This window comes from Daphnia pulex, chromosome 2 (genome assembly GCF_021134715.1).
Source record: "Daphnia pulex isolate KAP4 chromosome 2, ASM2113471v1".
Lineage (NCBI taxonomy): Eukaryota > Metazoa > Arthropoda > Branchiopoda > Diplostraca > Daphniidae > Daphnia > Daphnia pulex.
The window spans coordinates 3125271-3138782 of record NC_060018.1 but is presented as its reverse complement, the minus strand read 5'-3'; the positions used below and the strand labels follow the sequence as shown (position 1 = coordinate 3138782).

The following is a 13512-nucleotide window of genomic DNA, read 5'->3' as shown; positions in this document are numbered from 1 at the left end:
CAAACGCTGAAGGGATTCCCATTTTTGCCCATCCAAAACTAAACTAATTAAGCTGTATACTTGTTAATGACACCTAGCCTAAGAGGCCAAGACACGGCGACGATGATACAACACGCAACTAATAATCGCCGTCGCAAATTTCCCCAGACCCAGCAGACTCTCGCTCGGATATGACGTGAGGTGAGAGATTGATGGACGAAAGCAGATGAAAGAATCAAGAGGACGACGAGGAATATATCGAGTTGGAATGCACGGCGAGAGTCGAATTCGGTAGCGCTGCTGCTGCATGAAAGGTCAGCATAGCCATCGCGCATTTGTCGCGGCCATTAATCAACAAGTTGGCCGCCGACCAATATAAAGAGAAGAGAAAACACAATGCGCCAACACGAGCCAGCCAGGGCAACTTCCAACTTATTTTGCGCTAGATTCTGTCACTTTCTTCTTCTTCATTCCTGTTGTCGGGCGCTATTCGCTGGCTCGACACTTAATCTCCATCCCGTCTTTTTTTTTTCTTTTGGCATTGGATCATTCAGAGGGGGTCCCCTATATTTATTCTGCGCCCTCGACTGATGCAAGACGGACGACAACAGCTACACATAATCGCATTCTATAAAGCCACTATTACCGGACTGGCTATGCGTCTGACACAAAAGCAAACCACCCTCGATCCCCGCTTCTGTAATAATAAAACGATTTCGAGCGTTTCAATTGATTAGCCGAGATATCAACGTCAATAATAAAATCTAAAAAAAAGAAAAAAAGAGGGGGACAATAAGGAGAATAAATAGCGGGGATTTGCTGCTGCTCCTCCTAGGGCGGCCTTTGAAAGCAATGTGGGACAGTTGGGACACAGATGGAGGAGAGTGTGTATTTTTAATACAGGGGAGGGCTATTGACTTTGTCCTTTTCTCTCCATCTTACACACATAGCACCACAGCTTGTCAATAATGTGGACAATTGGACAGGGCTTCCGACGGAGCTTTTTCTTTCTTTCCCTTTTTTCTCTCTCCCCCACTATATAGTCCGTCCTCCTCCTGGTGGATGCGACGTCATCAGAATCCGTGTGTGTCACGAATATAAAGGCAGCACAAGACGAAAAGAGAGGGGGAGCGACCCGGATAGGCGAGCGTAATGTAAAGAATGAAACCACCCACCCCTCATCCGCGATCGACGAGAGAAGAAGAAGGGCCAGCCGAATAATACTCTCCATGGCGCACCCACCACGACACAGCAGCAGCAGCAGCAGCAGCTGCTGCTGTCAATGGTAGCCGTCACTGAATCATCCGACGTTGCCGACGATCTACATATTCCCCGAATTGAATAGAGTGAAAAGAAGGGGAAGAAGGAGAATATAAGATGAAGAAGAACCAGCAGAGGCCCCCGCTGGATCCCTTTTGTTGTTGCTTTATATTCGGGGGGCCCACTTGCTCTCGTTCGCGACCAAAAGTCAAATAACGCCGACTAGTCGGGAACACCACTCGTCAGCCTGTGTGTGCCAAGTTTTTCGGCTTTATCACGAAACTGCTGGCAGTTTTCAAGATGGAAAAGCAGCCAAAAAAGTCCCTGCGACCTTCCTCTCTTCTCTCCGCTCTGAAAGAGCCGCGCTCTCGTCGTCGACGGCCAAGTCAAGCGGGAACAGTTGGCCTCCAAGTAATGAGACAGCCTGGGTCGGGCGCAAAATGTGTTGGGGAATTAGCATCGAAAGTTTCAACATGAGACAAGAACAATCAAACAGAATCCTTGCGCTAAAAGGCAACTCGGGTATAATAGGGTGAGATGGATGAGTAGGTATCAATCATTGATCGTCGCTCTATGGGGTTTCACCTGCTGTATACAAAATGGAAGCACACGCTTCGTCTTATTTTTATTTTTTATTTTTTTACTACACAAATCCTATTACTGTTACGCTCGACTCTCTTTTCTACCTGCAGCGTCACGTGATCTAGTTTTTTTTCCCCTTTTTTCCCGAGGATCACGTCAAGATCGATTTGTCAATGGTTATGTATATCTAGATAATGGCTATGTATAACCGAGAAACATCGATATCTCTCAAACGCCATGTTATATGTACGGTGCTACTTATCAAAGGGAAAAGTCTAATCTTTCTACAAGAACGCTACAACTTGAACGGAACCCTTTCGCTACTACTACTAAATAATCCTTTACACTCTCTGTGCACTGATCTGCGGCTTCAACCGAGTGAGCGTTAATAACCGAGACCCTTCAAGAAGTTCCCGGGGTTCTTTCGATTTCACAAGTTCTTTTAAGAGAGAGAGAGAGATGGGAAGAACTGAAAAAAGTGGGTATATTCTCCACCGGTAAATACGGGCAGGTAAGGTTTCACTGGTCCAAGTTCAACTCGCTTAAAGACCCAAAGTTTGCTATCGCCAATTCGAAAAACATTGATTTTCTTTTCATGTCTCAAAAACTACGACGATGACGTTGAATCCTTCCCGTTTCTATAACGTTCGCCGTAGAGAGACAGAGAGAGAGAGAGAGAGAGAGAGACGCTCCGGCATATTCAAGGAGACTTTGACTGGGAAGGGAATATTGTAGTTTAGTCAGAAAGTTCGACATTATGAGCGCTCTAGCGCGGGGGGGGGGTCCGGGGTCCCATAACGTGATTCCCTCGTCCTCTACACATCCAATGCCACTGCTAAACGAAAAAGAAAGTGTATTGACAAGTATGGAGGTCCCATTTTGTGTCCCATTATAATCGAGTGTTAATGGCGAGCGAGCCAAGTATATAGACTTTGTTCTCTACGTTCCCGCAGCAATGCTTGTCGAACGAGAGAGTTTCAAGTTCATTTGAAATCACGATACCCAGCACAGACTACACTATATGATCTTTCGAATCCTCCGCGAATGCTGCGTCTCGTATTCAGAGCTGGCAATGGGAGAGAGTCGAGTGTAAATGTAGTCATACGTGGTAGTACATATACTCTTGCTCATACATATCCAACCCGGCTTTATTGATCGCGGCCTTAGCCATCAACTGACACAACTTTTAGGTAACAAAACATCGGTCCAATAATCCATGATTTATATATGTACGGTAGCCTATTCGTTTATTTTCGGTCTGACAGAGACCATCACAGACACGATGGAATATGCTATAGCAACGAGGGTGGGTCCGGCCGAGAGACCCAAAAAAAAGTTGGTGATGTGTCTGTGTAAGTTGCCCCTCGCCAGTCTCGGGACAGATTGCCGTCAAAGAAACACATATGACACGCGAACGCACGAAACTATTTGTGTCTGGCCGCCCCTTCTCATTCATGTTTGCAAGAGGCTATTGGACTTGGCCGTGATACGTCAGGGCATTAGAGTGACGTCAAAAATGCCGTGACATATATGAGGATCTCCAGAATGTCGGGCAGGTGATGGTTTTTGGATCAAATCTAAGTCACGACGAACCCCAAAAAGGGCGACGCGGACGTGGGAGAAAAGACGTCAGGAAGATATGTGATTAGATTTTAATGGTCGATATGTTTTTCTCCATCAGCGGATCAGTGTAGGAGGCGACCGAGTTGACACGGTACGTTTCTGCTTACACACACACACCCAGAGAAGAAAAAATAATTTAAAAAGATAAAACGAGTCTAGTTGGGCGTCATCATCCCGGAGCAATAACAGAAAAGTATGCCCTTGGAAACGTACTGTAGTGCTGAGGAGAACACACACACACACACACACACGTAAGGATCAACTGTAACCCACTGCGGCAGTTAGGTTGTCGGTAATGAGAATTTGACACCGCTATTTTGGGGGTCAGTCCGGTCGGCATATAAGAGAATGGATAGGGGGAGGACGTCTAAATCAACAAATGCAGAAGTCTCGCAAGTTATTTCTGTAAAGTTTGCCCCGTCGTCGTCTTTCAGTCGAAATTTTCATTCACGTTGACACGCACCCAAAGACTTGACAACCACTACCGCGAAACCAAAGAAATAATGCAGGCAAATTCCTCTAGACAGACTATGAAAGATGTTGACAGGGGAAACACGAAAGCCTAAAGGGAAATCGTCGTTGCTCTGTAGCACAGGTCCCATCAGGTTGGGCCCAGCAACAAATCCATCCGCCTCCAAAAGATGTTCAAATAAAATGCTAAATAATGGGGAATAAAACCTGAAACGTTTCAACGTTTTGTTTCTCCATATATTTATTTCAGATTGCGGTTTTCCCTTTTTTCCCAGCAGTCGAAGAGAAAGAGGAGACCAAAACAACAGCAAGGAAATAAATAAATAAGGGAATAGACGAAATAAAATTTGAAAAAAAGGGGGAAACCGAGTCAACCACCCCTCCTCCCGTCAGCGTGTGTGTGTGTGTATACCAGTCATCGGTAAATAACAACGCCATTAGAAAATCACAAATCACGATAGCCGAAAATCACGTTTCGTAAAATCATCGCATCACGAACGAACAAATCATCGCAAATCGTTTCTTACCGCCAGTTCGTGATTTCCCGAAAAACTCATTTTCATCCCACCATTTCAACCCATCTTTACTCCTCCTTTTTCTCTCATGGGTTATTGATTGAAATGGCGACCGCCCCCTATTTGCATTCTATTGGACAAGTTTTTTCGGTGTATTTTTTTTAAAAGAAAATAAACACAACGATGATGAGATTATAGCCGAAAAAACCAAAAACCAAACAAAAACAAAAATCTTTTCGGGGGTTTGCGCGTGCGTGCGGGTCACGTTGTTATACACTTAACGAGAGCTACGAGGAGACTTGGGTGTGTGTAGCGGCGGGAGCGCAGCTTTCCCGCAGGATTCTACGATTCCGAGTTCTATCGGATGTGATCAAAAAGCTGCTGCTTTACAACAATCATGGGGACGAAGAGCGGCGGGGGCCTCCCCTCCGCCTCACGGCCGATGGATAACAGGAATAGATATCCGCCGGGAACGTCGACACTTTTGCGCATTCAGCAGATGGAACAAGTCAATGAGGAGGGGTGGAGGGGGGTAGTAGAGGGGTCGGAAGTCGGAACTGGAGGAGGAAGAGAGACGGATGGCGTGTGCTCTATCATGAAAAGAGCGTCCCTTAAGGTCGAAAAAGCCGACTGGCGTCATCACTAAAAGCACAGGGAGCAAAAGCTCCGTGTGTCTAAGTGTCTGCTGTGTGTGTGCTGATATACTTTGGATCGTCGCCATTCGCCCTTTTGCCTTTCATCCTTCGGTCTATTTTACCTCTACAGTGACATTCGCCCAACTACTGCACAGCAGTACTACATGTGTATTATTACTACTACTTACTAGCTACTAGTTATATTAAGAGTACACACTTGACATTTATATGCATCGCCAGAGTAATAGGCTATGCAAGCAGACCCGGCCGGGAGGTGGGCGTGTAACTATTGAATCGATCCTTCGCTGTTATGGCGAGTCTACGCCGTATCGAAATGCCGGTTTTAATTGGCCTGAATTGGAAGGTGTATTTATACTTTTATAGCTACTATCCCCGGCGGCGGAATTCGGCGAGTAAAGGTCAATTAGGAACAGCGAGTTCCGTCTTTTAAGGCCGAATAACGGCTCCTACTTTATTTAAAAGCGCAGCTGATGCAAAAGCGGTAGGCACAGAGTGTATTCAAGTTATTATACCATGCCGAATGATTTCCCTTGAATTTCGCCGGCAATCCAATCTCTCTAGCACTCTCCTCCATCCCGCAGACAACAATTTGAGACAAAAGAGATACAGGCAGGCTGCAGCAGCAGCAGCATAGCATCAACGGCGGCTTGACTTATGCTTGGCTGGCAATGTATAAAAGGCGGACGGGGGCGTTAGAAAACGGGAGCAAAAAGAGAGGAAAAACAAGAAACCAAATAAATAATAATAAAAAAAAGAGGCCGACGCTGGAGCGAGAAGAAATAAGAAAAGTGGGAGCACACAATTCTTACGCGGACCGACTTTGAGGAGAGTGCGGGGGAGAGAACGAGGGGATGGGGAAGAGGGATGGCCACACACACAACTATATACTTACGCATTCAATCATAGGAGAAATTTCCGGTCATAAAAACAACGCTCTTCACTTAGCTAAAGCGAAATGGAGAGAGAAACAGAGAGAGGCAAGAAGAAATAAAGAAAGAAGAAGAAAAAATAAGAGAACACGGAGAGAGAGAGAGCTCTCGACAGGATGAGAGAGAAGGAGAGTATCTCGGAGCAATACATTACAATAGCTTCCGACATTTGGTGTGACTTGAGAGCCCCCTTTATTTTTCTATCTTTTCTTTCCTTCATCTTCTTCTTTTTTTCTTTACAGTTATCACAACATTTATATCGCGGATACTGGCACTCAAAAAGGTCGTTGACATTCGTAACTTTTGACCGCGGCATTACGGGAATTTTTTTTCTTTTTTCTAAATAGAAATAAGGAAACTAGATGCAACGGTGGAGGTACGAACGAGAGCGAGCACCGGTCATCAGTTTCCTGTTTTGGGTTTTTTTTTTTTTTAAAGCTCTTCTGCTAGTAGAGTAGAGCACAGAGTCTCTTGTCATCAAAAGAGGACAAACTTTGGTCTAAAAATAAACCCCAGTTAAAATTGCTGGCCCATATATACTTTGCGCTCATCTCAAAGAGTGCTGGTGCGAAATTCCGACAGCCGAATCACGCCATTCAGTCTCAGCCATGCGGATATTCAAGACGACAGCCCTCCCACCACCACCACCCTACCAACCCTCACGTTATGTTTCAGAGGTGCGGACGGTGAGATGTTACATACCATGACGGAATGTGTCCGGGTGAGATAATACGGCGAAACAAAACGAAAAAACCAAAAAAAAATTTGCAGAAAATAAAAAATGAAAACCGGAAACGGAGTCGCACACATTTTTTAAGAGAAAAAACAGCAAATGAATGGAGGCAGCAGAAGATTCAATTCTCATTCCGGGTGAAAAATAAAAATGGATCTGGCTGTGTGTTCTCGATATAGCGCAATGGCATCTTTCATCTCTTTTTGATTGTTGTTGTGCAGTCCACATAACATACACAGATGAAACAGAGGAATGAACGTGTGATGTACGCGGGACTCGGGTCTGTACACACATCTATCTGTATATATATCCGAAGGTCTCGGCATGCCCCGGTCAAGTATAAATATAGCATTATAGCTCTATGGATGGAACGGAGAGAGAAACAGAGAGAGAGAGAGCGAAAATGCAGGAAAAAGAGAAAAAAGCGCCGATCCAGCGCAAAAGTCTAACAACACACACGACGACGAATGGGCGAAAGATAGTCGATAATTGCGTGACGTCGTCGATTCGTGAGCCAAGACGAACAATAACAACAGTAATATCGTCCATATAAGTTTTCCATGCTATACAACACATGTCTGTCTGTGTGTGTGTGTGTGTGTCGTTGCCGAATGAAGAGAGAGAGAGAGAGAGAGTGCAATAAAGCGAGCGACCAATCAAGAAACAAGAAAAGTCAAAACTATAAAAGAAATAAAAGATCACTCTGTTTTTCGAATGCGACGTGGCTGTCCCGGGGAATTAGCAATTACGCCCTATGGCTGCCGGGCGACAGGAGATTACGAGCCCAAGGTATATTAGACGGGATAGCGACGATTTGTCGTCATCCGATGAATGCTCGAGGGCGTTGCCGAAACGTCACTGCAATGGATTTGCTTCTTTTCATATGAACAACAACCCAACAACAACTATACCACCCTAAAATAAATACAAAACAAAAAAATAACAAACAACAAACAAAAGAAAAAAGGGGGAACGATAAAGTCAGACAAGTAGACATGGCAGCAAGAGAAACGGCCCGGGAGAAACAAAAAAAAATAACAAAAAAAACACACTAACGATGGCTGAACGCAGCCGAGACGGGAGCTTGTTAATGCCCAGTTATAATGTTTTCTTTTTGTTTCCTATTTCTTTTTTTCTCTCTTAATACTTTATATATATATATATATACATACATGTGTTCGTGTATGTGGCGTATAGTGTGTCGGGGAATAAAAAAGAATAACAGAAATGAGGGAGGGGTAGCTTTCGAATAATATAAAAAAAGAAACAAGAAAGAAGGAAAACAAGGCAGCAAACGCACACACATCGAGTCATCAAACAGCCGGTCGATTATTCGGTCACGTTGACCACAAAAGCCTCGACGAAAACCCCGTCATTAGTAATGGGTCTTTAATCCAGCCGCGTGTAGTGTATATACGTATGGATATAGACGGCCGGGGCCGTATTCTTCTCTGTCTGTGTATTTTCTTGCATATGGCAACTTCCCGCCGCTATATAGTCACAGCCTTGTTTATAGACTTGCACGCAAGTCTACACATCCCAACCAAAAAACACGGCTGGTCGATCTCTGTCTCTCTGTTAGCGTATTATCACCTTTGATTACAGGGTCTTGTCTTCTCTTCTTCCGCTTTCCACCGCGTATAGTGTGTTCATCATCGCACAACAAAGCCGTAACGTGTCTGTATGTCTGTGTGTTGCGCAGTTTAATCCCTTCGCTTATCAAACCGTGTTTTCTCCGTTATATGTAGTCTGGTATTAAGAATTATATACGAGTCTATAAATAAAACTGATAATTTGCCGGAAACAAGGAGGGGGGTATTCGTCAGCTCTTCGGTTCGCCATGAAATCCGCAAGAAATCGGCTTATTTTCGTTTGAACGAAAGAAAAAAAAACTACTGGCAGACGGCGGGGATGGCCAGCAGCACTCGCAGCTGGATGAGTAATCCATATCGGCCAAATCCCTTGCTGGCTCTCGAGGTTTTTTTTTTTTATCCCAGGGAAATTCAATCATTATCCTAGTTGATCATGAAATAATAGACAGGCAAGACGAGCCATCAACCATTTTATAAATCAGGATATGGGAGCTAGAGAGAGAAAGGGGGGAGAGAAAAATCACTTGGGGAAAATCAAAAGATGGAAAAGGAGAGGAGAGAGACAGCGGCGGATGATTAACCGGTCGATCTGAGCGGAGCGGCTGACGAAAAAACCGCGTACGCCGGATGATTGATTACGCTGAGCCGGAGGCGACTGAAGCGCGGGCGAAAGGGACGGATGCGTTGGCGGTGCCGCAGGATGGAAGAGATGGAAAAAGACGACGACGACGACGAAGAAGAAGAAGAAGGAGAATAGAATGATGTTACACTCACATCAGGTTGATTGGTATTCAGAACATTTGGGGAATCGTGCGCGGATCGATTCAATCATCAACTTCGCCCCTTTTTTGGCGTGAATGTGTTCCGCGTTTGGCCTTCCGCATTTCCCCCTCCCACTTGCACCTAATACCGTAATATCAAACGATACCTTTTTCGATCCAGTCGACTGTGCGCGCTGTTTTGGCCACTTCGGAGAAGAAGAAAAAAGAAAAGAAAATACCGTCGGATGCGGTCGAATTATCGACGAGGATGGATCGATAAGGCGTTTCCCACCTTATCACGCAGGCAAGGCCACCGATTGTAATTACATCGACAAACTTGCCGGTCGGATTATAGTGTTCCAAAACTCGCCAAGAATGAAGAATGAACTCCCGCGACTCGTGCGGGAGCGCTGAGCGAGCTGCACACACAAACAAAACCGGACGCACAGCGGAAAAGGGTCACGGAGAGCACGACGAGCTACATACGAACCCAACCCTTTTCCTCTCTCTCTCTCTTGTCGTTCGCTATCAGCCAGGAAAATGAAGGTGAAAACACAAAAATGGTCAAGAGCGTCAATAATATTTCGCTTGGGTGTTTGGCTATTTCGGAACGGGGGAATCAATTGGGGTTACGTGGGTCCGCGCCTTCTCGAGGTCCCGATTCAAGTTCGGACGTGTTGGGAAGTGTCGGAACATGATGCGAGCCCCATTTCTCTTGCGACTATTGTGACTACACGCTAAGCAAATAAGACTTGAGTTGCTGTCGACTTGTCGTACAGGGGGCAAGTGTCGCCGATCGTACAAGTCTAACATACACACCGGAATGTAAATATCAAAAAGCGTCGAACAGCCAAGTCGTGAATCCCCGTGATTTCACGAGTGTCACTTTCAGAACGCGGAGGAGGCACGAGCTGTTGACAAACGAGAGAGAATAGAAAAGACACCATCAAAAAGTCGAGATGATGACGTTGCCGGCTTTTGACATATATCGTCTAGAAGAAGAAAAAGAAAGAAGAGAAAAAAAAAGCCCCGTGTCATCAATATAAGTGCCAAGGCAAATGTTGCAGCTGCCGCTTCTCTCACTGGCCGATCTGCTTATTGACTCTCGGGCCGATGTTGTTCGCTATATAACAGCGGGGGAGAGAGGACAAAAATCGGCTCTAGTCAAAAGAGAATATGACATAATAAGACGACTCGAATGGGTCCAAAGACTTTGTCTATTGAAAAAATTCATGCGATCCTCTACTTTATAGTTTTTATTTGTAGATTCTTTTGGAAATTTTTTTTTAAGAGGCCCAATGCTTTTGTGTGTACAGTCTGTAGGCGGTTGGCGCATTATATTCCCTTCTTTCTCGCTTTTTTAAAGGGCCAAAGTTCTGTCGCATTCTGTATAGACCTGCGGATGTGCCCTTCTTATATGTGTGTGCGTTGCCACAGCAAATATTACGTCCTTTTCTTTTCCCTCGAAATAGGACAGACTGGCTGGCCTGGCCCCTCTTGAGAGAGAGAGAAGAAAAAGAAAAAAATCCCTCGTCATTGCACGTCCCTTTTCGTTTTTGGTAATTGAAAAGAAACAAGCTGCTTTCAGCATTTTCAAAAGACTCGACATTTATCAGGGAAACATGAATAATACACCGAGTGAAGCTCGCTTCTACGAAATTATTTCACCTTTTAGTAGTTATTGCTTCTCCCTCGGTTCGTCATGAATTTTTTAAAGTGAAAAAGAAAAAGGGGGGAGGCACAAATAACGAGAGACGGACGAGTTTAAAGAGCGTTACGTAATTCCCTCCACCTTTCTTACGCTGCCCAGCAATAATGTGCAAGTCTCGTTTTCCCAATGCCGTAAACATGCCTGTCTGCCAGGTTTATACGTGAGAGAGAGAGGAAGAGGGAGATGTATGCCACGTGTTTTTCTTCGGTTCTTCTCTTCTTTTTTTTTGGTATTTTCTTGTCGAATTTTTAGAGTTTAACGGCTTGTTCCACTGTGTTTGGTAGAGATAAAATATAGGAGCCAACAGCGCCATGGAAGGCACTCGCACACATATATACACACACAGTCGGTTCTCCTCGACAGCCATGGTTGTTTTTTGGGGGGTTTTTTGTGGCCTTTCCCTGTGATGTCATTTATAATGCAAAAACAAGCCGAGAAATTTTTTGTTTTGAGACAAGGAAAGAAAAAAAACCAGATGGACACACGGGGTAGAAGAAAAAAAAAAGGACATGGGAAGACACAAACACGAGAGATGGATATCGGACCGGAGAGTAGTCGACTGCGCATTTCTGGTTTTGGGTTAGAACTTCGTCAGATTGTCCCTCAAAAAATAAGAAACCCAAAAAATCTTGCCGGGCAGCAAACTGCAGCAACACCCATTTTATTGTTTTCTCTATCCTATATGCCAAGCTGTGTTTTCTTTCCCCCTCTTTCCACCCCAACTCATTTCCCAACTCTTGTTGATGACCTCTTCTCTCGCTTGGCCGTTGGAGGCTGCTGCTGCTGCTGGCTGCTGTCGGATCGTGCCGGAGAAAACTTTGGGATGGTTATATGACGGCACTCATTTGTGGCCATCTGATATATAGGTCTCGCTAGTTTTTATGATATCCTGACCGGACTGAATGGGAAAATGTTGTCCGTCTCCTCATCTCGTCTTTTTAAAAAGTTCTATCCGATCAGCACGAGGCAAAATCAAAATCAATTTTCGAGGAGGTGCCGGTGTGGCGGCAGGTCCTTCTTCTTGGACATACAAATTTAAAGACTTTGCACATTGTTCAATGAAGTGTTTAAAATTTAAAATTTTTTTGAATTTGATTGTTTGTCCGCAGACAAAGTTGTGAGATATAAAACAATCCTGAAGTCGCTCTACAAATGAGTTATTTAGTTAACCCTGATTGAAATAACAGAAATGAGAAACGGCAAGAGAAAACTTGCAGTCAACCGTCTAGCTCAGGAATAATCGTATTCCGTAACGATTCATAATCAACGACACTAAATAGTCAAAAAAAGAAAGATAGAGAGACATTTGTCCTACCTTTAAGCCCGGGAAATCCACAGCCAGGCATCCACAAATGCTCCATCCTGAGTAAAGTTGACGCCAGTCAGGATAGGAAAAGGGGGATCATCGTGAATATCCACTCACTTTCACATGGGTGTACACGAGGACAGAGTTTTTCCAATTAAACTAGGAGCTGTTTATCTGAACAAAAAATTAAAAAAAAAATGGGTTACGAAAAAAATATTGCACAGACAAAAAGTAAGGAAAACATAGAGAGAAGACAGTGGGTAACCTCTTATTGTTAATAAACAGGATTACTTAGGTTTACGTGTAAGACCCTTTTATGCAAGTTTCAGGCACTATTCAAAATTTGTGGCAGGTTTCCAAATTGATGATGCTGAGATTGTTGGTGACAGGTCAGTATCAAAACTTGCACATCTTGTGGTTACGATGGCTTTCTCAGACCTGAAATCTGCACAAAGGTAAAGGTTGCATAGAGCAAACAAATTCTGCCATGCATCGGCAACAAGCATACATGATGAATGCTAGTCTTTGTAGTTGGGCACCAACATTTCACTAATTTGGAACAGGTTTAACTCTTCTGTATAAGTTCCCAAAATCATTCCATTTGTATTTTTAGTTTTATTTACCTGAGAAAGAGCATGGAGTGGAGAGCATGGGGAATCAAGACACCAAAGTTCACACGACGACCACCTTTTATTTTGTTATTCTGCTATTTCTCTTGCAGCCACGTACACGTTTCCAATCCAGTGATCTGTTCAGTTTTGTAAAATAAAAAATATCTGAAACTTCGTCTCTTTTTGCTTTTTCGAAACTGTGAAACAAAGAAACTGTGAAGTGTGAAAGCAGACGACACAAATATTTTAATTAACCAAGCCAAATAAGATATCGATATTAAGGAGGAAGTTGTCTTCCATCGGTGACAAATCATTTTTATGTGCGTCTCATTTGTGTGTGTGTGTGTGTGTGTGTCAGTGTGTGTGTGTAATAAATAAGTTTGCAAATAATGTCTACTACAAGTCAATAATAATTAATGATGATTCAGCGATCATCCCGGTGCATCAAAATATTATACGTCCAGAAAATAAAATAAGATGTCACTCGCTCGTCTTGACTCGACAGCGTGAATTATTGACGAGATTTTGAATATAAATTGAATTTGATATTTGAAGCAAAAATCATACGTCAAGTGAGACAAGGTTGTGACTTTACCGTAAAACCCGACAATTCAATTAAACCTGTATGAAAGACACTGATGCAACATAAATTCTTAAATAGTGAACGAAACATATCAGTTAATGATGAATAACCCAGGAGACGAGAGATCAATTCCGTTTAATAATATCGACATTGGCGTTGACACGATCTCTCTCTGTAAAAATAACGCGCAGTAAAATAAA

General features: G+C 43.8%; 1 long non-coding RNA gene across 1 annotated transcript in view; it reads right to left on the bottom strand.

The window, feature by feature from the left end:
• LOC124188383 overlaps window positions 1-12287 on the bottom strand; it is a 77081-nt gene extending 64794 nt beyond the window's left edge. The window contains exon 1 of the long non-coding RNA XR_006872343.1: window positions 12128-12287. This is a non-coding gene — a long non-coding RNA (uncharacterized LOC124188383). The remainder of the gene's footprint in view (window positions 1-12127) is intronic.
• Between the last annotated feature and the right edge of the window lie 1225 nt (window positions 12288-13512).